Source organism: Portunus trituberculatus, chromosome 50, assembly GCF_017591435.1.
Source record: "Portunus trituberculatus isolate SZX2019 chromosome 50, ASM1759143v1, whole genome shotgun sequence".
Taxonomy (NCBI): domain Eukaryota; kingdom Metazoa; phylum Arthropoda; class Malacostraca; order Decapoda; family Portunidae; genus Portunus; species Portunus trituberculatus.
The window spans coordinates 10,235,445-10,257,050 of record NC_059304.1 but is presented as its reverse complement, the minus strand read 5'-3'; the positions used below and the strand labels follow the sequence as shown (position 1 = coordinate 10,257,050).

Below are 21,606 nucleotides of genomic sequence, written 5' to 3'. Positions count from 1 at the left end.
CCCATCACTTCTCTCTTCTCTTCTCTTTCACCTTCCCATCACTGACTAGCCACTCTTCATCCCTTCCCTTCCTGCCCTTCTATTCAACATCAGCCTTCATCCCCGGTAAACTCGCTCCTCTCTGCCCAAATCCTACAGCATCACTTTCGTACTATGCAGTGAAACGTGTCTATTGTCTCCTCTTAATTAACGTGTAGTATTTGTGTGTGTGTGTGTGTGTGTGTGTGTGTGTGTGTGTGTGTGTGTGTGTGTGTGTGTGTGTGTTATCATAAAGGTATAACTTTGATGAGTTTTTTTCTTGAGAGAGAGAGAGAGAGAGAGAGAGAGAGAGAGAGAGAGAGAGAGAGAGAGAGAGAGAGAGAGAGAGAGAGAGAGAGAGAGAGAGAGAGAGAGAGAGAGAGAGAGAGATCCACTATCTTTCCCCGCTTCCGTCTTATGCAACATCACTCCCCCATCTTCCCTTCCAATCTCTCTCTCTCTCTCTCTCTCTCTCGCTACTATTTCTTCATTAAAAAATCTTAAAAGTACAAAAAGTAACAGTAAAACAAAAGTATCAGGGAAAATGAGTGAGAAAACCGCTCCTTTACCCAAAAAATGTGAAAAATACAAACTTCTTAATGAAACAAAATTATCACTCAACTAAAAACTTCCTGTCCAGAAAAAAAAAGAAACGAAGAAATAAATGAATAAAACTAAGTAAACAAAGACACGAAACTACGTAAAACTACATAAAGAAATCCATCAAAGGAGAAAAAAATTACCCTAAAAAAATTACCCTGAAAAAATTACCCTTAAAAAATTACCCTGAAAAAATTACACTGAAAAAAATTACCCTGAAAAAAATACCCTGAAAAAATTTTCCCTGAAAAAAATTACCCTGAAAAAATTTCCCTAAAAAAATTCACCTGAAAAAATTAACCTGAGAAAATTACCCTGAAAAAAATTACCCTAAAAAAATTACCCTGAAAAATTACCCTGAAAAAAAATTACCCTGAAAAAATTACCCTGAAAAAATTACCCTGAAAAAAATTACCCTGAAAAAATTACCCTAAAAAATTATCCTGAAAAATTACCCTAAAAATTATCCTGAAAAATTACCCTGAAAAAAATAACCCTGAAAAAATTACCCTGAAAAAATTACCCTGAAAAAATTACCCTAAAAAATTACCCTGAAAAAATTACCCTGAAAAAATAACCCTGAAAAAAATTACCCTGAAAAAATTACCCTAAAAAAATTACCCTGAGAAAAAAAAATTACCCTGAAAAAAATTACCCTAAAAAACTGACCTTAGAACATTCCTCGAAAAACTATACCCATCACAAGATCTCCCACTACCAATACAAAAAAAAACAAATATATAAATAAAATAAATACAGAACGAGTTAGAAAATTACAAAGCTTAACTAGAACAAACAACAACCTTTACAGCAACGCCCCTCCCACAGCATCGCCCATAGTCAATACCTCGGCGGGGGAGCGAGTAGCGGGAATGGAGGGAATCGAAGTGCCTTTACGTAATGTTGAGGTTTACGGGCACACCATCACCGCGAGGCATGAACCACGGTCTATATGTCTGGATTTCAGGGGGAGGTCAGCGTTCTCTCTCTCTCTCTCTCTCTCTCTCTCTCTCTCTCTCTCTCTCTCTCTCTTACTTCAAATTTGCTATCTAGTATATTCGTATCTCTCCTCCTCCTCATCATCATTTTCTTTCTTCTCCTTTTCCGCTACCTCCTTCTCCTCCTCCTCCTCCTCCTCCTCCCTATTTCCCATCAAAAACATTATCACCGCTCTACCTACTACACATCCTCTTCTACCTCCTCCTCCTCCTCCTCCTCCTCCTCCTCCTCCTCCTCTTCGTCCTCCTCTACTACCTCCTCTTCCGTGTAAGACTCCATGTCCCTCCTCTTCTCTCCAGCCAATCACAGTGTCTCCCTCCACTTCAGACTCTCCTCCTCCTCCTCCTCCTCCTCCTCCTCCATGAATAACAAATCAGGCAGAGTGTTACAGGAGCCGCGGTGAGGTTGTTACTTCAGCCTGCAGTAACCCGACCACGACGCTAACACACCATACGCTAGGCAAGTGAGGTCTCGGAAGCCGCCACCACTAGGAACAAGAAGGAACGTACCGTGGCAGGGTAGTGGTGTGTGTTGGGGTACTTTTGAAGCTGATGTTGTGGATGGCAGCAAGAAATGAGGACAGTTTTTTTAAAGGTTATAGTCAAGATGTGTGTGTGTGTGTGTGTGTGTTTTGAGTTGGGCAGGGAAGGAAGGATGGGAGAGATGTCGAGATCGTTTTTTTTTTTTTTTGTGGGTTGCTGTGTGGGATAGAAAAAATACGAGAGTGCGACGCGAAGCAATTAACACCAGAAGAAATGCGTGAAGTCTTTATAAAGCATCGGCAAGAAACGTAGAGTAGAAAAAAATAGGATACATTTCGCAATTCCTTCACGGTTCAAAGATTGGATGCGGTTAGAGAACAAGTAAAGATGTCCCTCAGTGATTGGTGATTAGAAGACGGCGCATACCAAGTGGCAGTCATAAGATGTGGCGAGAAATGAATAAAAACTACAGAAAAATGGGCAAGAAAAAGAGAAGATGAAAGAATAAACCGGGAGACTTAGAGAGGAATAGAAGAATTGAAACGTTATATAGAAAATGCGTTAAAAGGAAGAGAAAAAAAATGAAGAAGTAAAGACAGGTTGGAATAGGAGAGCAGAAGAGGGACAGAAGGCCAGAGGGTTTATAAAGGCAGAGTAGGGAGGAAGAAAGAGGACATGAAGACGCAAGAAGATAATGAGAAGCGGAGAGATTGATATAGATTGCAAAGGAGGGAAGGCATAACAGAGGAGGGAGGAAGGAAGGAGGGAAGGAGGACACAGAGGAGGAAAAATGAAGTTAGATGGTTAGGGGAAGAAAAGAAATGAGGCATAAATGATATAGAGTGACGAGAGAGAGAGAGAGAGAGAGAGAGAGAGAGAGAGAGAGAGAGAGAGAGAGAGAGAGAGAGTGTGTGTGTGTGTCTTTTCCCCTTTTTATACCAATCCTTTCCTTTCGTCCTCCTCCTCCTCCTCCTCCTCCTCCTCCTCCTCCTCCTCCTCCTCTTCCTCTTCCTCTTCCTCCTCCTCTTCCTCCTCCGCCTCCACCTCCACCTCCGCCTCCGCCTCCGCCTCCTCCTCCTCCTCCTCCTCCTCCTCCTCCTCCTCCTCCTCCTCCTCCTGCTACTAAGTTACTAGTAGTCTTCAAACAAATCTAACGAAAGCATACGTACATACATACAAACATACTGCACACTACTAATACTACTATCATCACTATTATTGGCATCTCTGACCTTCCCATTTCCAATCTTCCTTTCTTCCTCTCATTCCCCTTTATTCCCCCTCTCCGCCCTCTCTCACCTGTTCTCTCAACTTATTACGGATTAATCACACGCCCCTCATTCTCACTCGTCCTGCACGCGCCCCTCTCCCTCTTCCCTGCCTTGCGTATTATTGCAAAAATTAAGATCAAGAGCGCAAGATGAGATTCCAAGAAGGTATGTGACCGAAGGGAAGAAAAGACCCTTCGTAGTGATTACAGACAGAGAGGGAGGGAGAGAGAGAGAGAAGGAAGCAGAGAAGGAGCAGGAGAGGGAGAGACGGAACAAGGTAGGGAGAGGTGAAGGTACGTACAGGAAAGGGGAGACAACAGGGAGAGGTGAGATGTATGATGATTGAAGTGTGTAAGGGAGGAAATGATTTTAGGGAAGAGGGGTGTGTGTGTGTGTGTGTGTGTGTGTGTGTGTGTGTGTGTGTGTGTGTGTGTGTGTGTGTGTGTGTGTGTGTGTGTGTGTGTGTGTGTGTGTGTGTGTGGAGGGATGGTAGCAAGGGAAGGTTGGAAGGTTATTGAAGGTTATAGAGAAGATAAGTAGGAGGAAAGGAAAGAAGGAAGGAAGGAAGGTAGAAGGAAAGGAAGGAAGGAAGGAAGGAAGGAAGGAAGGAAGGAAGGAAGGAAGGAAGGAAGGAAGGAGAAAATGGCACACACACAAGTAAGGAAACATGATACTGATGAACATGTTGGGTATGAAAAATGGTGATGGCGATGGTGATGTTGTTCTTGTTGTAGCTGTTTTTGCTGTCGCTGTTGTTGTTGTTGTTTTTGCTGTCGCTATTGCTGTTGTTGTTGTTGTTGTTGGTGTTGGTGGTGGTGGTGGTGGTGGTAGAGGTAGACGTGGTGGTGATCACTAAGATGGCGGTGGTGAAGGTAGTCATTATTATGGAAAAAAAAAGGAAATAAAAGCACTAAGAAAAACAACAAAATCTGATAACAGCAAGGACAACAACAAGAGGAAGGAAGGAGACACCACCATCACTACCACCTTTACTACAGAAAGGAAGAAATAGAGAGAAAGAATAAGTAAACACAGAAGAATCATTAGTAAAATATAATGAAAGAGGAATAACTCTCTCTTCCCTTATGTATGTATAGAGTAATTGTTTATTTTACTGTTGAGAAATACGTGAATACTGAAGAAATACGTGAATTGGTAAAGAAAAGACAGGATTTCTAAATATCAAGTGTGGCTAAAATTGACACGTGAAAATAACTGAAGGGAAACAGGATCGCAAATTGCTAGAAAAATACATATCAATAAAATACCTATAAAAAAAACTGATCAAAAGAACTCCAGATTAACTACTAAATTAAAATACATATCAAACACACACACACACACACACACACACACACACACACACACACACACACACACACACACACACACACACACACACACACACACACACACACAGCACTAAAGCGCAATTTAGCATAATTTTAGTATCGTAACATCAAAACGTTTAAATCTAAAAATAGAAAGAAAGCAAAAAGGCAAAAAAACTACCTCCCAGAGAGAGAGAGAGAGAGAGAGAGAGAGAGAGAGAGAGAGAGAGACCGAGACTAGGACTGAAAAATCGCTACTTTGAGATAAACATGTTAGACTTATTTTTCCCCCTCCTCAATGTAAAGCGAGAAAAATGTGGACTGATATAAAAAGAGTGACCGGCAGCGCTCGCCTCGCCTGATAAGCCTCTCTCATTTGCGGAAATTAATTGCAGATGAGCCTGAGGGGAAGAGAGGGGAGGGAGGGAAAGCTGCCGTCGGGGAAAACTTTGGGGACACACGACTGGATGGGGAAGGGAGTGAGGATTGTGGGGTATAGGGAGTACTAAATGGGAAGGAGTGGGAGAAGAGTGAAATTTGAGGATATTGTGAAGAATGGAGTTAGGAGGGAGTGGGGAGATGAACTGAAGGTTGGGGTGAGTGGTGAGGGAAGATTGTGGTGTTGGTGGGTGTAGGTGAGGGGGAGGTTAAGAGGGGAGTGGATACTGGTTGGGGAAGATTTGGTTAGGATGATTTCTTTAATGTGGTGCCTGATGCTCTCTCTCTCTCTCTCTCTCTCTCTCTCTCTGAAATAGACGCATTAACCACCACCAGCACCACTCCTACCATCACCACCACCACCACCACCACCACCACCGCCGCCGCCGCCGCCGCTGCTGGGGAAATCAAGCGTAGTCTCCATGTGATTTATGTTTATTTATCTTAACTAAGGCGTGGGCGGGTCTGCAACACGCGTCACTGCAAGCATAAACCGGCGGCATCCCATCACGGAGCTCTATAAACACAAGACACAAGGCTGAAGCAATACCTCTCGCTCTCCTCTCTCTCCCTCTCTCTCTCTGCTTCCATTCTATTACAGCTTACCATCGCTTTTCCTCCTCTTCCTCCTCTTCCTGGCTTTCGATCGTCGGCGGGGCGTGGCGGCAAGAATTAAGCTATTTTGTCGATCGTCTGTGTGAGTCTGTCCATGCTTCACGCTCCGCTGCGGCGCTAACACACTCCCGGCACACACACAAGCCAGAGAACGTCGTGGGTATACTATTCCTATGTGCGATGTGGATCAAGGCGAGGGGCGGATGTGATGGCCAGCTGATGAAAGGGATAGGGAACATAGGATATTGTCAGGGTGGGTGCAGGGATGGAAGGAGGCGAAGGTTCATGTGAGAGGCAGGCAGACAGACACACAGAAAAACAGAAGGCTTAAACTTAAGGACAGAATGGTAGATGGACAGACAAAAAAGAAAGAAACGGGGATAAAGAAGCACATTTGAACACGATCTTTCAACAAACACTCAAAACATTATCTACATACAAAAAATAGTAGTAGTAGTAGTAGTAGTAGTAGTAGTAGTAGTAGTAGTAGTAGTAGTAGTAGCAGCAATAGAAGTAGTAATAGCAGTAATAGTAGCAGTAACAGTAGAAGTAACAGTAGCAGTAGCAGTAACAGTAGCGGTAGTAGTAGCAGTAGAGAGCAGTGTACAGAGAGTAGACAGAGAGAGAGAGAGAGAGAGAGAGAGAGAGAGAGAGAGAGAGAGAGAGAGAGAGAGAGAGAGAGAGAGAGAGAGAGAGAGAGAGAGAGAGAGAAGCAGTGGCAGTAGCAGGCAGTGATGGAGGCAGCGGTGGCAGTATTGGTAGCAGCGGCGGAGGCTGTTGTTGTGGTTTCACTCCAGGAGACAGACAGACAGTGGTGGTCGTTGCATTAATAGCACAGGGGGAGAAGGGAGACGCAGTACAGACGCACGCAAGCTCAATGGGCGAAGCAGTAATCCCGGAGGAGTATGGCGGCGGAGAAGGCGTCGAGGAGAGGACAACAGACGTAGGACGAGGCGCGGCAGCTTGTGTTTGGGGAGGCGATGATGGTAATGAAGGAAGGGACGAGGAGGAGGAGGAGGAGGAGGAGGAGGAGGAGGAGGAGGAATGATATAAGGGGGAGGAGGGCGTGAGGAGAGGATTAAACAAAGACAAGATGAGAATGGAGTAAGCAAATAAACATAGACTACGAGGAGGAGGAGGAGGAGGAGGAGGAGGAGGAGGAGGAGGAGGAGGAGGAGGAAGAAGAAGGACCACCAACGTAGAAACGACGGTAGAGAAAAAAAAAAAAAAGTAAGTACAATGAATAACAAACAGACACAAATTGAAGAAACAAGAATAAAAAAAAAACATGATTAAACGACAAAAGGAAAAAGAAAACATGAAAATAAATAAACAGAAGACGTGAAAGAGACAAACCAAAAATAAATAAGAGAATGAAGATTGAAAAAAAAAGTCAAAACACCTTCATTTCTCTAACATCGCCCCCCCAAAAAAAGCAGGAAAGTAGGCAACAGTAACGAAAGAAAAGCAGAACAGTAACACCAGAAGGAGTAGCAGAAGAAGGAGGAGGAGGAGAAGCAGCAGGAGGGAGACAACGTGGCACTGATCCCTCCTTCCTCCTCCTTCATCCTATTCCTTGCATCCTTCCCTCAGGCGTCGCTGCTCCCCATCTCCCTTCTCTTCGCCCCCCCCACCCTTACGCTCTCACTCGCCCCTTTCCTAGCCCCCTTCCTCCCATTGTTCTCCCAGCGAGGCTCTGTTTCTCCCAAGGCGTGACTCTATTCCGCACTATTACTACTATTGCTCCCTGCCGCTATTGAGAGAGAGAGAGAGAGAGAGAGAGAGAGAGAGAGAGAGAGAGAGAGAGAGAGAGAGAGAGAGAGAGAGAGAGAGAGAGAGAGAGAGAGAGAGAGAGAGAGAGAGAGAGAACACGAAGTACAAGTAAGATAAAAAGAAACACACACACACACACACACACACACACACACACACACACACACACACCATCACCCTCTCAGCACCGACTAGTGAGAAGTAAATAACCACCACCACCATCACCACCACCACCACCACCACAGCCGCCTTTCCTTGATCATTTCCTCGCCCGGGTCGCCGCTGCCTCGCCTCCCTCGGGCACCTAAACTTGACCAAACTTAAATAGACGCCACGTGAGAGGTGAGCAGCCCCTCCCAGCCGGCCATTCTTGAGTTTCAGTACTGAGGCTGCGCTGGGAAGAGTTCAGAAGAGGAGAAGAAGAGAAACATATGACAACGGTAGAGAGAGAGAGAGAGAGAGAGAGAGAGAGAGAGAGAGAGAGAGAGAGAGAGAGAGAGAGAGAGAGAGAGAGAGAGAGAGAGAGAGAGAGAGAGAGAGAGAGAGAGAGAGAGAGAGAGAGAGAGATAGACAGATACAGATAGACGGATACCATACAGATACAAAGAAAGACAGACAGACAGACAGACAGACAGATAGGGCACTAGGAAGAAAAACGACCATAAAAACAAGGTTGAGATAACAAAAATGAAAGCGACGAGAACAGAGACGAGGTTACTTATGAGGAGGAGGAGGAGGAGGAGGAGGAGGAAGGATGCTTGCTTCTCCCTAGTTATTGGCTTAAGTGGTGTGTCCTTACGGCATTCATGTGTGTTGGAGGCTCGTGCTGCTGTGTTCCCCAAGCTACGTGCAACTCCTCTCTCTCTCTCTCTCTCTCTCTCTGTGTGTGTGTGTGGCTTCTAATCGTTTCCTACCCTAAGCCGGACGCCACTACTGTGTGTGTGTGTGTGTGTGTGTGTGTGTGTGTGTGTGTGTGTGTGTGTGTGTGTGTGAGAGAGAGAGAGAGAGAGAGAGAGAGAGAGAGAGAGAGAGAGAGAGAGAGAGAGAGAGAGAGAGAGAGAGAGAGAGAGAGAGAGAGAGAGAGAGAGAGAGAGAGAGTGTGTGTTTCACTGTTTGATCTGCTGCAGTCTCTGACGAGACAGCCAGACGTTACCCTACGGAACGAGCTCAGAGCTCATTATTTCCGATCTTCGGATAGGCCTGAGACCAGGCACACACCACACACCGGGACAACAAGGTCACAACTCCTCGATTTACATCCCGTACCTACTCACTGCTAGGTGAACAGGGACTACACGGGGAATCGAACCCCGGTCCTCTGGCTTGTGAAGCCAGCGCTCTAACCACTGAGCTACACACTGAGCGTGTGTGTGTGTGTGTGTGTGTGTGTGTGTGTGTGTGTGTGTGTGTGTGTGTTTAATACGTACAAATAGGCACTGGCTGTTATATTTTCATTGTCATCATGGTTGTTACTTTTATGGTTGTTTCTGTTTGAGCTCTTTGTCAGTTGCTGTTTTTGTAGACTTCTCCTGCTGATGTGTACTACTACTACTACTACTACTACTACTACTACTACTACTACTACTACTACTACTACTACTGTTGTTGTTGTTGTTTCTCCTGTTGTTAAAAATATATTTGCGAATTTAGTTGTTACTGTTTATGCTTGTCGTTGATGTTGTTACTGTTGATGATGATAATGACGATGATGAAGATGATGATGATGATGATGATGATGATGATGATGATAATGATGATGATGATGATGATGATGATGATAATGATGATGATGATAATGACAATGATGATGATGATGATGATGATGATGATGATGATGATGATGATGATGATGATGATGATGATGATAATAATAATGATAACGATGATATTGTTGTTGTTGCTGCTCCTTTCTGCTGTTGCTGTTGTTAATTGTGGTACTTTTGCATTCATTTTACTTCCTGGCAGTGACGGTGATGCTAGCGATAGTGGTGGTAGTCGCGATAGTGGTGCCGGTAGCAGTGGAAGTGAGAGTAATGAAGGCACTGATTACTCCACTGCTATTACTAATGTGTTCTTACGACCTGTGTCCTCTTTCATCATTGCACGCTGTCGTATCATCAAAAACCAACATTTCCATACTTATTTCGCACAACGCCCCTGAAAAACTGAGGCAAAAACAGCAAACAAAAAAGTGGAATGCAGCATCTTTTATCATTGTGCATAGGTCATTTTGGTGTTCCCTCTACTTGCAATTCACTACGCGGAGGATAGATGGCGCTGATCCGGTAATACATTGTACCTTGTTGCATTTGGGTCCGTATATTAGAACACTTTGCTGTCTCACTACGACTATTTTCCAAGTCCACAGAAATGATCAGCGGGTTTTTCAAGAGTGTTTCTCCGGTTAATATTATAGAAATCTTGTCAGTCAGCCTCTAGATCCATAAGAACACCTTAAAAAACCTCGTGTTTAAATAAAGCTTTCTGAAATAGTGAGGGTGAAGCTTTTTGAGAATACGAGCCTTGAACTGATAACGTGTGTGGTATGGCCCTGTATTGCTGTGTGTGTTTGGTGGGTGTGCGTGTGTGGGGGGGCTGCAGTCCCGTCTCGTAGTCATGACTCAGTAAGGGATTTTTGGGAGGAGGTGGGATAGCGTGCAAGGGTGAGTCAATGCGGGCAACGTGAGTCATAGTAACTCTTAAAGGACTTGAGTGGCTGAGTCAAGTGCCTCCTCGTGGTGGTGGTGGTGGTGGTGGTTTAGAAACCCGTTAAAGTTAGCAAAAAGAGAAGAAATAAGTAAAAAAAAAAAAAAAAGTAATTAACAACAACAATAATAAAGGGTGTATATATATATATATATATATATATATATATATATATATATATATATATATAGAGAGAGAGAGAGAGAGAGAGAGAGAGAGAGAGAGAGAGAGAGAGAGAGAGAGAGAGAGAGAGAGAGAGAGAGAGAGAGAGAGAGAGAGAGAGAGAGAGAGAGAGAGAGAGAGAGAGAGAGAGAGAGAGAGAGAGAGAGAGAGAGGTGCGAAAAGGTGAAGCTGAAAGTAGGTGAGCTGGATGGCGCACACACACACACACACACACACACACACACACACACACACACACACACACACACACACACACACACACACACACACACACACACACACACAATTAAATGGCGACTCACTCTAAGATTTTAACGCGGTTTCAGAGACAAGAAGAGGCCATTATACTGCTACACACACATAAACACACACACACAAACACACACACACACACACACACACACACACACACACACACACACACACACACACACACACACACACACACACACACTACCTATCCTGAGAGAGAGAGAGAGAGAGAGAGAGAGAGAGAGAGAGAGAGAGAGAGAGAGAGAGAGAGAGAGAGAGAGAGAATATCAGCGGCAGTCGTGACACAGCCTGAACCATGAAACTCACCTCCCCATCCTTTCTTCTTCCCACTCTTTCTAACACCTCCCCTCCCCATCCTTCCTCTCCACACCCCTCTTCCCCTTTCCCTTCCCCTTCTCCCCCTCACAGAAAGCTCGGGGCGGCGGGCAACTCTGCATTTAAAACGTAATTAAAGGCTACAAAACTTTAGCTCCGAAGGCATTAGCACAATAATTAAGACCTTTCCACTGTGCTTCCATAATGTGCTAATGCTATCTCTGTGAAAGGGACCAGGAGGAGGAGGAGGAGGAGGAGGAGGAGGAGGAGGAGGAGGAGGAGGAGGAGGAGGAGGAGGAGGAGGAGGAGGAGGAGGAGGAGGAGGAGTTGGTGGAGGAAGAGCTCTTTCTCCCTTTGTTCTTTAATGGGGAGGTTAGAGTGGGAGGGAAGGAGAGAAGGTGGGTTAGGTTAGGAGAAAGAGAAGATGAGAAGGAGGAAAGGAGAAAGGAAAAGAAGGATGGAGGATAGGAAGGAGGAGGAAAGTCAAGAGGAAAGGAAAGGTGGGAGAATAAGATGGAGGAATGAAATAAAAGTTAGGAGTAAGATGAGGAGTGATGAGAGAGAGTGAGTGATGAGGAGATGAAGATGGAGTGAATGAAGGAGAGAAAGAGAAGAATCTAAGCAAAGGAAGAAGGATGGATAAAGTAAGAAAAAAAAAAAAATGAGTTACAAGGATAACAGAAGAAAAGACACAGAAAAAGAAAGAAAAAAAAACTCAAATTACACGAAACTTGAGAGAAATGAAGAATGATGAAAAAAAATATAAAGACGAAATCGACAAAATGGTGCTTTTGGTGTGTTGATAGTGGTACAGTGGTGGAGGTTAATGATGGAAGTGGTGACGGTGACGGCGGCAGCGGAGGCAGTGGTGGTGACGAGTAAGGTTTAATATAATTGGGAGCAACACACCAGCAGAGACAGGAGAGTGAAAAAGGCAATAAAGGGGAAGAGAAATAGTAGAAAATAAAATTCCAGAGAAGAAAAATACGGAAATGGAATAGAGAAATGTCGACACTCGTTAGAGAGAGAGAGAGAGAGAGAGAGAGAGAGAGAGAGAGAGAGAGAGAGAGAGAGAGAGAGAGAGAGAGAGAGAGAGAGAGAGAGAGAGAAATGTAGGCACGAAAGACGCTGGGAAAGAAGAAAAAGAGAGAAGGGAACAGTGGGAAGCAAAGGAAAGGAGGAAGGAAAAGAAAGACAAGGACAAAGGAAGGGTGGGAGGGAAGGAGGAAGGAGGAGGGAAGGTGATGGCAAGCAGCACCACCACCACCGCAGTATTTTAAACATTTCCAACTGTCCCACGTAAAACTCGGTGTGTGTGTGTGTGTGTGTGTGTGTGTGTGTGTGTGTGTGTGTGTGTGTGTGTGTGTGTGTGTGTGTGTGTGTGTGTGTGTGTGTGTGACTGCGAGAAAGATTTTGCCTCCGTCTGTCTGGCCGGGTCGCAAAATATTTCGAGCGTTGGGTGCCTCCGCCTTCCCACAAGCTGCATGCAGGCTTAGTTATATATTACGGCATTCAGAAAGGGCAAATATTACATCACTCCGTTCAAACACGACGAGGAAGATTGGTGGGATGTGTACATGTTATTTCTATTTTATTTTGTCAGACTCGGTGTATGAACTACGGGCCGCGGTGTTTGCCCTGCCGCGGCGGGCTGGCGGGGAATGAGGCGAGGCGTCCGTCACACCATTATTCGCCGCTGCGTCTTTCTCTTTTATACGCGGAGAAAAGCAATGACCCAGGCGGCTGAGGTTTCCGCTCGCCCGTCTGTCACTCCTGCTCGCTGCCTCATCCTCCTCGATCAGTGAGTCCTGTCTCCTTCTCTCCCTCTCTTCGCCTCATCTCCGTTACTCACTCACTCAACAAAACGAGTCTTTCCATCAGCCGTCTCCTGCCTTCCATTTTAAGGACGGCTCTCCCACGGTCCGTCAGCTCAGCCTGCTAAATCAGCGTGGCTCCTCGGCAGGCTGGAGGCGCTAATGATGAGCCACAGCAGAGGGCGCCTGCATGGTGGTAGCATCGGGCTCAGGGGCCCAGTGGACGCTCTTTGTGCACTCCGGTGTTACGCTGCACAGAGCACGTCGTTCCTTCAGCCACTTGTTACTTCCCATTCCTCTCGTCCATTCTTCAAGCTTCATTCCCCGTGGCCGCCTCACCCTGCCTCAGCCACTGTCGGGTAACGGTGGCGGCGACGCTGTGAGGGGCGCCGGGCATCCAGCTGGAACTAACAAGCACCTGCACTCCTTCCCACTCATCACCCTCGCTAGACCCTCCACGCTCCTCTCCCCTCCTCGTCCTCTATAAGCCTTTCGCCAAAGCTTTCACAACCACCGCCGCCTCCACCGCCACCTCCCTCAAGCACGGACGTATCCATAACGCTCCGGGGCTTTACATGTCCTCAACCCAATCCATGCCTCTAACAAGCTCGGGCCGCCCCTATCTGCTGCCTCGGGACTGTGGGAAGCCAGCGCCCTCTGTCCCATATTGAGAAACGCTTTTCTCTCTCTCATCACGATTACTTTCTAAGGCGACAAAGATGTTAACCAATATTCGTAAGAGTGTTCTTCCTATTAATAATATAGAAATATTGTTAATCTGTTATTCGAACCATAAAAAAAAAAGACACCCTTAAGAAACGTGTAATTTCAGCTGGAGCCTTTTAAAAATGGTGGAGGTGCGGCGCGGTGGGATTTCAGAATATGGTCCTGTGCCACGAGGTTATGCGCGGTGCCGCTTGACTCCAGCAGACTAACAAGCTGCTGCAATGTTAACTGGATATTAAGCGACTACATTACTAACAATATTCATCGCGCTGGAGGACAGGGAGGTAGTGGAGGGCGGCGTGCTTTTGGGTGCTAGCTCGCCGCCTCGCTCTGAAAATCCCGCCCGTGCTGACTGAACGGCTCTTGTGTCAGTCTGGTCCTAGCCGCCACCACCCCGAGTCAGGCCCTGTGATGAGTGGTGTTTGTTAGTTCTCTTGCCCTTTTCTCGCTTTAGTTATCTTTATCCCACATTGTCTTGTCCGCGGCGGTACCCTCACTCCCCATCCCTTCCCCTCCCCTGCCCCAGTCACTCCTGAGGCCACGGCAGCAGTGACTTGTGAGCGGTCTGATGGTGGACTGACTCACACTCATCTGCATATCGCTTCTTGTCTCTTTTCGGTGTATTAATCCTTATAAACTTGTATCAACTGCTTTTATTTATCTTAATATGATGCATTCTACTTTCCTTTGTTCACCCTCTTACTTTTCTCGTCATTATTTCTCTTCTTGTTCTTCTTTTTCTTGCTCCTCCTTCTCTTCTTCCTCCTGCCACTGAGATGCTCTTCGCCCTCCACCTGGTCTTCATTCACCACTTCTTTGTTTTCCGGCCAAACTTCTCAAACTTCGCTTATCTGGTTTTATTCAAGTTTCCTGTTTACTTTGTTCGCTTCCTTTTCGCACCTCACTGCTGCTCTTACGTTCTTTACTCACTCCAAAATTTTCTCTATTACTCAACCTCTTGTTTCTCTTCCATTTTCTTATTTTTCCAAACTGCTATTTTTTCATTTCCTGAGCGTTTCTCGGCGACATTATTTTACCGGCCGATTCAGGGAACTATTAGTACAACATTCATCTTTTATCATAGTGCTATCTTGCTTTGAGGGAAAAAATACGTGGAGAACTTAAAGAAGGAGCGAGAAAAGCGGAAGGAGTAATTGAGTCTTTAACCCCTTCAGTAATGGGACACGTTTTTACGTAGAGTTTTTTGGTACGATTAGACATTTTTATTTACATTATGGAGGTTAGAAAATTAATGGCCAGAATCGTCACTATTTCAATTCCCACAAGTTTCTAAAGCTGTACATAATCACCAAATAGTAAGCAGAATGAATATAGAAACGCGTCATTGCACTGAAGGGGGTTAATGCAAGGCAGAGGACCGTGTTTGATCAGACGAGATTTGTTCCTCTGACTATTTATAATGATGTTTTTAGTGTTTTATTTTCTTTTTTGTTCCAGCATCATTTTTTTTTCTAAACAAGACGGAGAAATGATTGCCAAAAACGAAGTCAGAGAGAAAAGCAAAGTATTTCTCACTCCTGTAAGAGAAAAGAACACTAAAGAAGAGAATCAAGAAGGGTAAAGACATCAAGACCATTTAACAGATCAAACAATTAAACTATACGGTATTAATAAAAGTCTTGAGTTACTTGATCACTTCCGCGGTATGAGGTGTTCAAAAAATTATATTCTAAACTCGCACCAGATAATGTTGTTAAGAATAATAAAGAGCACTAAAGAAGACAAGGAAGGATATTAAAGATAAGTACGTGGTTTTGCAGAACAAGTAATACAACTGCAGGTGGTAATAAAGACTTGACTTACTGACTCACTCCTGTCAGTGGCGGGAAAAAAAGATATTCTAAAGTTGGTCATTTTAAGTTTGAAGGGAAGCCAACAGCAGTCAAAAGGTTAATTACAGGTGAATTTATAGATGAAGTATGCGGAGGAGGAGGAGGAGGAGGAGGAGGAGGAGAAATATTAACTTTGTACGTTTATTCATTTATCTTTTTTTCATTCTAGATTCCTGTGTTTGTTGACGTTACTTATGTGGGAACAAGGAAGGCTAACTAATCAACTCCTGGGGAAGGCGATAATGATGGTGGTGATCTGAGGACGTGAGAGGTCATCATCACCGCCACCTCTACCACCATCACCACTACCACAACAAAACAACAACAACAACAACACACGAGCCAGAAGCAAAGGGCAAGCGCAGAAAACGAATAAGGAAAAGTAAGGAAACAAAAATTCACAAACGAACAGCGCTCGAGGCGGAAAGTTGATAGAATGAAAAATGGAAATTGTCGCGTGAAACAGAATACAAGAATGCGAAGAGGAAACAAAGAGACGAGACAACTCAATCGTTATTATGTCCCACCCTCACTGTTATTGGTTACTACTACTACTACTACTACTACTACTACTACTACTACTACTACTGTTACTACTATTATACTACTACTACTACCACTCCTACAACTACAACACAACAACAACAACAACAACAATTACTACCACTAACCGTATCATTCCTGCTTCAAAAAATAAAACTTCAAACATAAACGGAGAATAGAAAAAATAAAGAGAAGAAAAGGAAACAGGAAGGAAAGAGAAAAAAAGAAAAAATCCCACAAAACGCTAACAAGGGACAAGAATAAAAGGACAAAACGCTAAACGAGGATAAAAGATGAAATAAGAGATGGCGCAGACTCGGCTTACATGCAAGGCCACCGAAGCAGAAGGGAGCAAAGAACGAAGGAAGAATGCGAAGGGGTAGAAGAAAAATTGTGAAATACAGCAAACTCTCCTCCTCCTCCTCCTCCTCCTCCTCCTCCTCCTCCTCCTCCTCCTCCTCTCAGATCTATAGACGCACTCCGGTGAACGCAAAGAACGAGAGAGAGAGAGAGAGAGAGAGAGAGAGAGAGAGAGAGAGAGAGAGAGAGAGAGAGAGAGAGAGAGAGAGAGAGAGAGAGAGAGAGAGAGAGAGAGAGAGAGAGAGAGAGAGAAGAGAATGCTGTTAGGGAAAAATGATATATACGAAAAGAAAGGAGAGGAAATAGAAGTAATGATAAATTAAGAAAAAAAAGAGATGAGAAAAGGAAAGCATGAATAAACACTGCAAAAAAAACAAGAAACGAAGAAAATTGAGAACGTAGGAAGAATAAATGGAAAATATTAAAATAAAATATAAAAATATAAAAAAAAAAACGGAAAAAATAACAAAGAAAGAGAGAAGAACCAAGAAAGGGAAGAAGGATACGAACGATGAAAAGAAAGGAAAAGAGAAACAAGGAAGGGAAATGGACGGGAGAGAAATGAGGACCTCGATGGAGCGAAAACACTGTCAGAAAATTTGACTGTTGAATTGAAGTTTTGGAATGGAAGGAAGAAAATAGAAAAATTGATGGACGGTCGGACGGACAGAGACAGATAGACAGACAGACGGACAGACGGATAGACGGATGGAGCAAAAGCGTAAAGACAGATTGAGTGACATAGATAAATACCGATAAAATCACAGCGATATATAGAAAGACAGACACGAGAGTAGCAGCTTAAATAATAGTGACAGAATGAAAAAAATAGATAAACTGACACAGAAATGCAAAAAATTCATACATAAACTAAAGTCAATGATAAGAAATACTAACGAATGAAGCACAATTAATGAAAAAAAAAGAAAAAAACGGAGACTAAACAGACACATGGAAGCAAGCAAAGCACAAACAACACAAACAAAAACAAAACACAACAAACAGTAAAAGATAAAAATAACACAATCAGACACACAAACACATAAACAAATAAAAAATAAGAAAAAAAAATAGTATGCCCATAATAACACACACACACACACACACATCCCGGAGTACAGGTAATTAGGCAGGACGGCCAGAACAAGTATCGACAGACAGGTAAGGCCCACACCCCGCAGCCTCCCTCGCCGCGCCGCTCCCTTGCCCACCTGCCAATCCCGCGCCGGAACTCACCTGTCGGCCGCCCCCTCACCTCGCGACCCTTACCTGGGCTGACCAAGGGACGCAGAGAGCCTCCTTGACCAGCCTCTCCTCTAATGACCTCTCCAGTTCTTCCTCCTTTCCTCTCAACTCTTCCTCTCTCTCTCTCTCTCTCTCCTTCTCTTTCTCTCCTTTCGACGTTCTCCATTAAATGTCTGTTTTTCCTTCCTCAGGCTTCAGGCAGAGATGGAGGAAGGAAATACGGAGAGATGAAAATAGAAAGGGGAGAGAAAAAAGGGAAAAAGGGAAAAATGGGCAAAGAGGAGGGGAAGAAATGGGAGAGAATGGAGAAGAGGCAGGTAGGAAAGGGTAGGAGAGAGAGAGAGAGAGAGAGAGAGAGAGAGAGAGAGAGAGAGAGAGAGAGAGAGAGAGAGAGAGAGAGAGAGAGAGAGAGAGAGAGAGAGAGAGAGAGAGAGAGAGAGAGAGAGAGAGAGAGAGAGTGGGGGAGAGGTGTTTGGAGGAGCCGAGGGAGAGGAAGGAAGGGTGGGGCTGGAAAATTATATAAAAGTGAAAAGAAAGGATGAAGGAAAGGAGGGAGGAGAGAGAGAGAGAGAGAGAGAGAGAGAGAGAGAGAGAGAGAGAGAGAGAGAGAGAGAGAGAGAGAGAGAGAGAGAGAGAGAGAGAGAGAGAGAGAGAGAGAGAGAGAGAGAGATAAGTATATAGACAAAAAAAAATGCAGCACATCCACACAAACAGCTGGAAACACCCAATAACACGCCTTCAACCATCCACCCCCGCCCCAAAAAAAAAATAAATAAATAAAAAATACGATATATAAAAAAAATAAATAAATATATAATTAGACAAAAAATCATAATACACACAGTACATACACAAAACCAGCTACAAACACAACACTTCAACACTAAAAAGTAATACAAAAACACTAACAAATACGAGAGAGAGAGCCCACCAGATGCCAACACTCGGGACACAGACAACGGGACAACAACAAAGAAAATGGGAGAGGTGGCTGGCTGCACGGCATGAGGAGGCTTTGCTTATTAACACTACTGGGGGCATGTCACTACTGACGAATGAGCAGCGGACTGACGGAGGCGCAGAGGGAGGCAAGATGAGGAGGAACTTGCCGCCTTCTCATATCCTTCCTTCTTCTCCTCCTCCTCCTCCTCCTTCTTCTTCTTTTCCTCCGAACGTCTCTTAAAGTTATATTAAGAGCGTGTTGATGCAGCTAAAGGCGAAAAGTACTTTGGAAATATGCAGCAGGTGGCCTTCTGCGTCGCCTGCAGTGCGTGTGATGTCCAATTACATGCACGGGAGGGACTCGTAGCAAAGGGCCAAGTGCTCCTGACGTTATGCTGCCGCCGTGTTTAAGGGAGACATGATGCACTTCACGGCTTTATGTCTGCCGGTCTGACACTACTCTCTCTCTCTCTCTCTCTCTCTCTCTCTCTCTCTCTCTCTCTCTCTGTGTGTGTGTGTGTGTGTGTGTGTGTGTGTGTGTGTGTGTGTGTGTGTGTGTGTGTGTGTGTGTGTGTGATAAACCCCACATTTGCATAAGGCAATGAATGTTGGTATAAAGGGAAAGGCAAGTCAGTGAGGATCCTGCTGGGGGTCAACGGGCCAGGAGGAGGAGGAGGAGGAGGAGGAGGAGGAGGAGGAGGAGGAGGAGGAGGAGGAGGAGGAGGGGAGAGAGTAGAGTGAGTAGATGGAGACGAAAACAGCGAGCGAAAATTACATCGAAAAATGAAGACGAGAGGCGAGGCGAGTACAAGGAAGAGAACCAAAGGGAGATGACAAGAAAAAGGACAAAGAAGACTCGACAAGGACAGGCAACGACAAAGACAAGGAGGAACTCAAGGAACTCAGAGTACAGCAAGCCACGCGCCCTCACACCCTCGCCTCCCCGCCTCTCCCTTCACCCTCCACTCGCCGCTGGTCAAAAAACGGGTCGGAAAAGAAAGTATCAAGGCGACACACAAGAGTCGCGTCCCCTCAGTGTCCCTCATGAAGATTCCCATCAAAAAGATACACTAACCAGAAGACCCACGTGGCCTCGAGTGCTCCTCCTGACTGAGGCACTGAAGGTGGTGGTGATGGGGGTGCAGACTCATTTCACGCTGGACAAAGGCGATTTTTTAGGATTCTTACGCAAATGGCGACAAAGAATCAAGACTTGCAAAGCAGAGAAAGTGAAAAATGCTCCTTTGACTAGCGTTCCATAAAGAGGCAAGTGGAAGGGTTTTAGTTCAAAGCGTCATCTCGTTCGTGGGTATGAGGGAAAAGATGACGAGGAGAGGCACTAACAAGCCTCACGAGGGACGGGCATTGGCTGCAGCACCTCACACATGCACTGCCGCGCAACTCTCTCCTTGGAAGCGACACGACCGCCAGGGAGATTCCGTGACATGAAATTGGATTAGTTGTTCCTACACACCTTTAGAAGATAAATGAAGGTAAAAGCGCTTAACTACTGCGAGCTGTAGATTCTTTTCGGAAAGCAGCGGTGGGGATAAACGGAGACTGATAGAAGTCGAATCTGCAAAGAACAAAGAAACTTCATTATTGATAGTTGAAATTTTCATTTAACATAAAATTAACATAAAATTAACTAATTGAACATTACAAAACAAAGTTATCTCTAAAATAGTAAGCCAAAATTACAAAGCAATTTGCAATTATCAACGAAGGACGCGACGCATGAAGCTGGCAAGCTTTTGCGTTACAAGCTTATCACACATTACAGAAATCAAACATGCAGAAGAAATTTCATAAAATACCTGATAAAATGGAACAATGTTTGGCAATGTTTTAAACCATTTGTCACACGTCATTCATCCATTCAATCATCCATGTATTTCTTTCCATGAATTTTACCAGCTCACTGTGTCAGGAGTGATTTTTCATGGAGTCCGTTCATGTTTCAACACCGGGCAGTCATAAGGGCATTTTTCAAAATAAGTATTCTAGGAAATGCAGTCGTTCGTGAGCGTCCTGATTTTTCGCTGCCACATTCAAACTGCACATCTGACCTTTAAAATATGATACGAGAATATGTAGATACAATACCTGTTTTGACTTTACAATCGGAATTCTCAAAACACTTCCAATATACCAGGGAGCGCTTACAATAGCAGTGTTTTATTACGTCTCGTCCGGATTGCATGAAGGGATGACTCAGGAGCAGGACCAACTGTCTTAGTGGGTCCTGGTCAGCGGCACAGGCCTTCACCCCGCCGCCCTCGCCGTCACCACCACAGAATCCGAATTTTGTGTTCTAGGTATTTAAGCGTCTTTCAGAACACTAATTCGTTTTGTTCAAGAAGGCTGAATAGATTCTTATGAAATAAAAGTCAGACAGAAAAATGGTCACGTATGGAGGTCGATTAACTCTGCTAGACTGCCAAAATTTATCATCCATATCTTTCATTATACACAAAGAACACAACCCCACACACACTAGTTACTAACTTAACATACCTGCTGGCAGTATTGGACAGGTTTCACATGAGACTTCGGCAGTTCTGTCTCACTTTGACGGTAAGTAAGTGTCCGATAAAACAGAGAACTGGACACACGTGCACCTCACAACAAACGCGGGACTGGCTGACTGGCTGAGTTGCTGGTTCGTCTCTTGAGTCGCGTGATCGCTTCTGTTTCGAAGCAGCACAGTGGTCGACTGATACTTGAAGGTCTATAGAACGCACAGCGATTTACATGATACAAAATGGTTACATCTCTGAGCAACATTTTATTTTTCATTTAGTATTTAATGTAATTCTTATGATTCGTTTTCATATATTGTTTTTATCTCCCTTAACTACCAAAGAGGACATGACGCGAATTATGACTAAGAGGAAAAAAACAGATAAAAGAATCGTTTTGGTCCGTGAGAAGATTGTGACGGATATCACGAACAGAGTACAGCGGCAGAGTGTGTGTGTGTGTGTGTGTGTGTGTGTGTGTGTGTGTGTGTGTAATTCACTGTTTGATCTGCTGCAGTCTCTGACGAGACAGCCAGACGTTACCCTACGGAACGAGCTCAGAGCTCATTGTTTCCGATCTTCGGATAGGCCTGAGAC

The 21,606-nt window shown here is 44.6% G+C and overlaps 1 long non-coding RNA gene across 2 annotated transcripts in view; it reads right to left on the bottom strand.

The window, feature by feature from the left end:
• LOC123499798 overlaps positions 1–21,124 on the bottom strand; it is a 38,133-nt gene extending 17,009 nt beyond the window's left edge. Inside the window, exons 1-3 of one of the 2 annotated variants that reach the window (XR_006673110.1) lie at positions 21,005–21,124; positions 19,962–20,063; positions 5,641–5,970 (exon numbers count right to left, since the gene is read on the bottom strand). This is a non-coding gene — a long non-coding RNA (uncharacterized LOC123499798). Of the gene's footprint in view, positions 1–5,640; positions 5,971–19,961; positions 20,064–21,004 lie in introns of those variants that run through there. The other variant, XR_006673111.1, reaches the window with a different exon arrangement.
• Between the last annotated feature and the right edge of the window lie 482 nt (positions 21,125–21,606).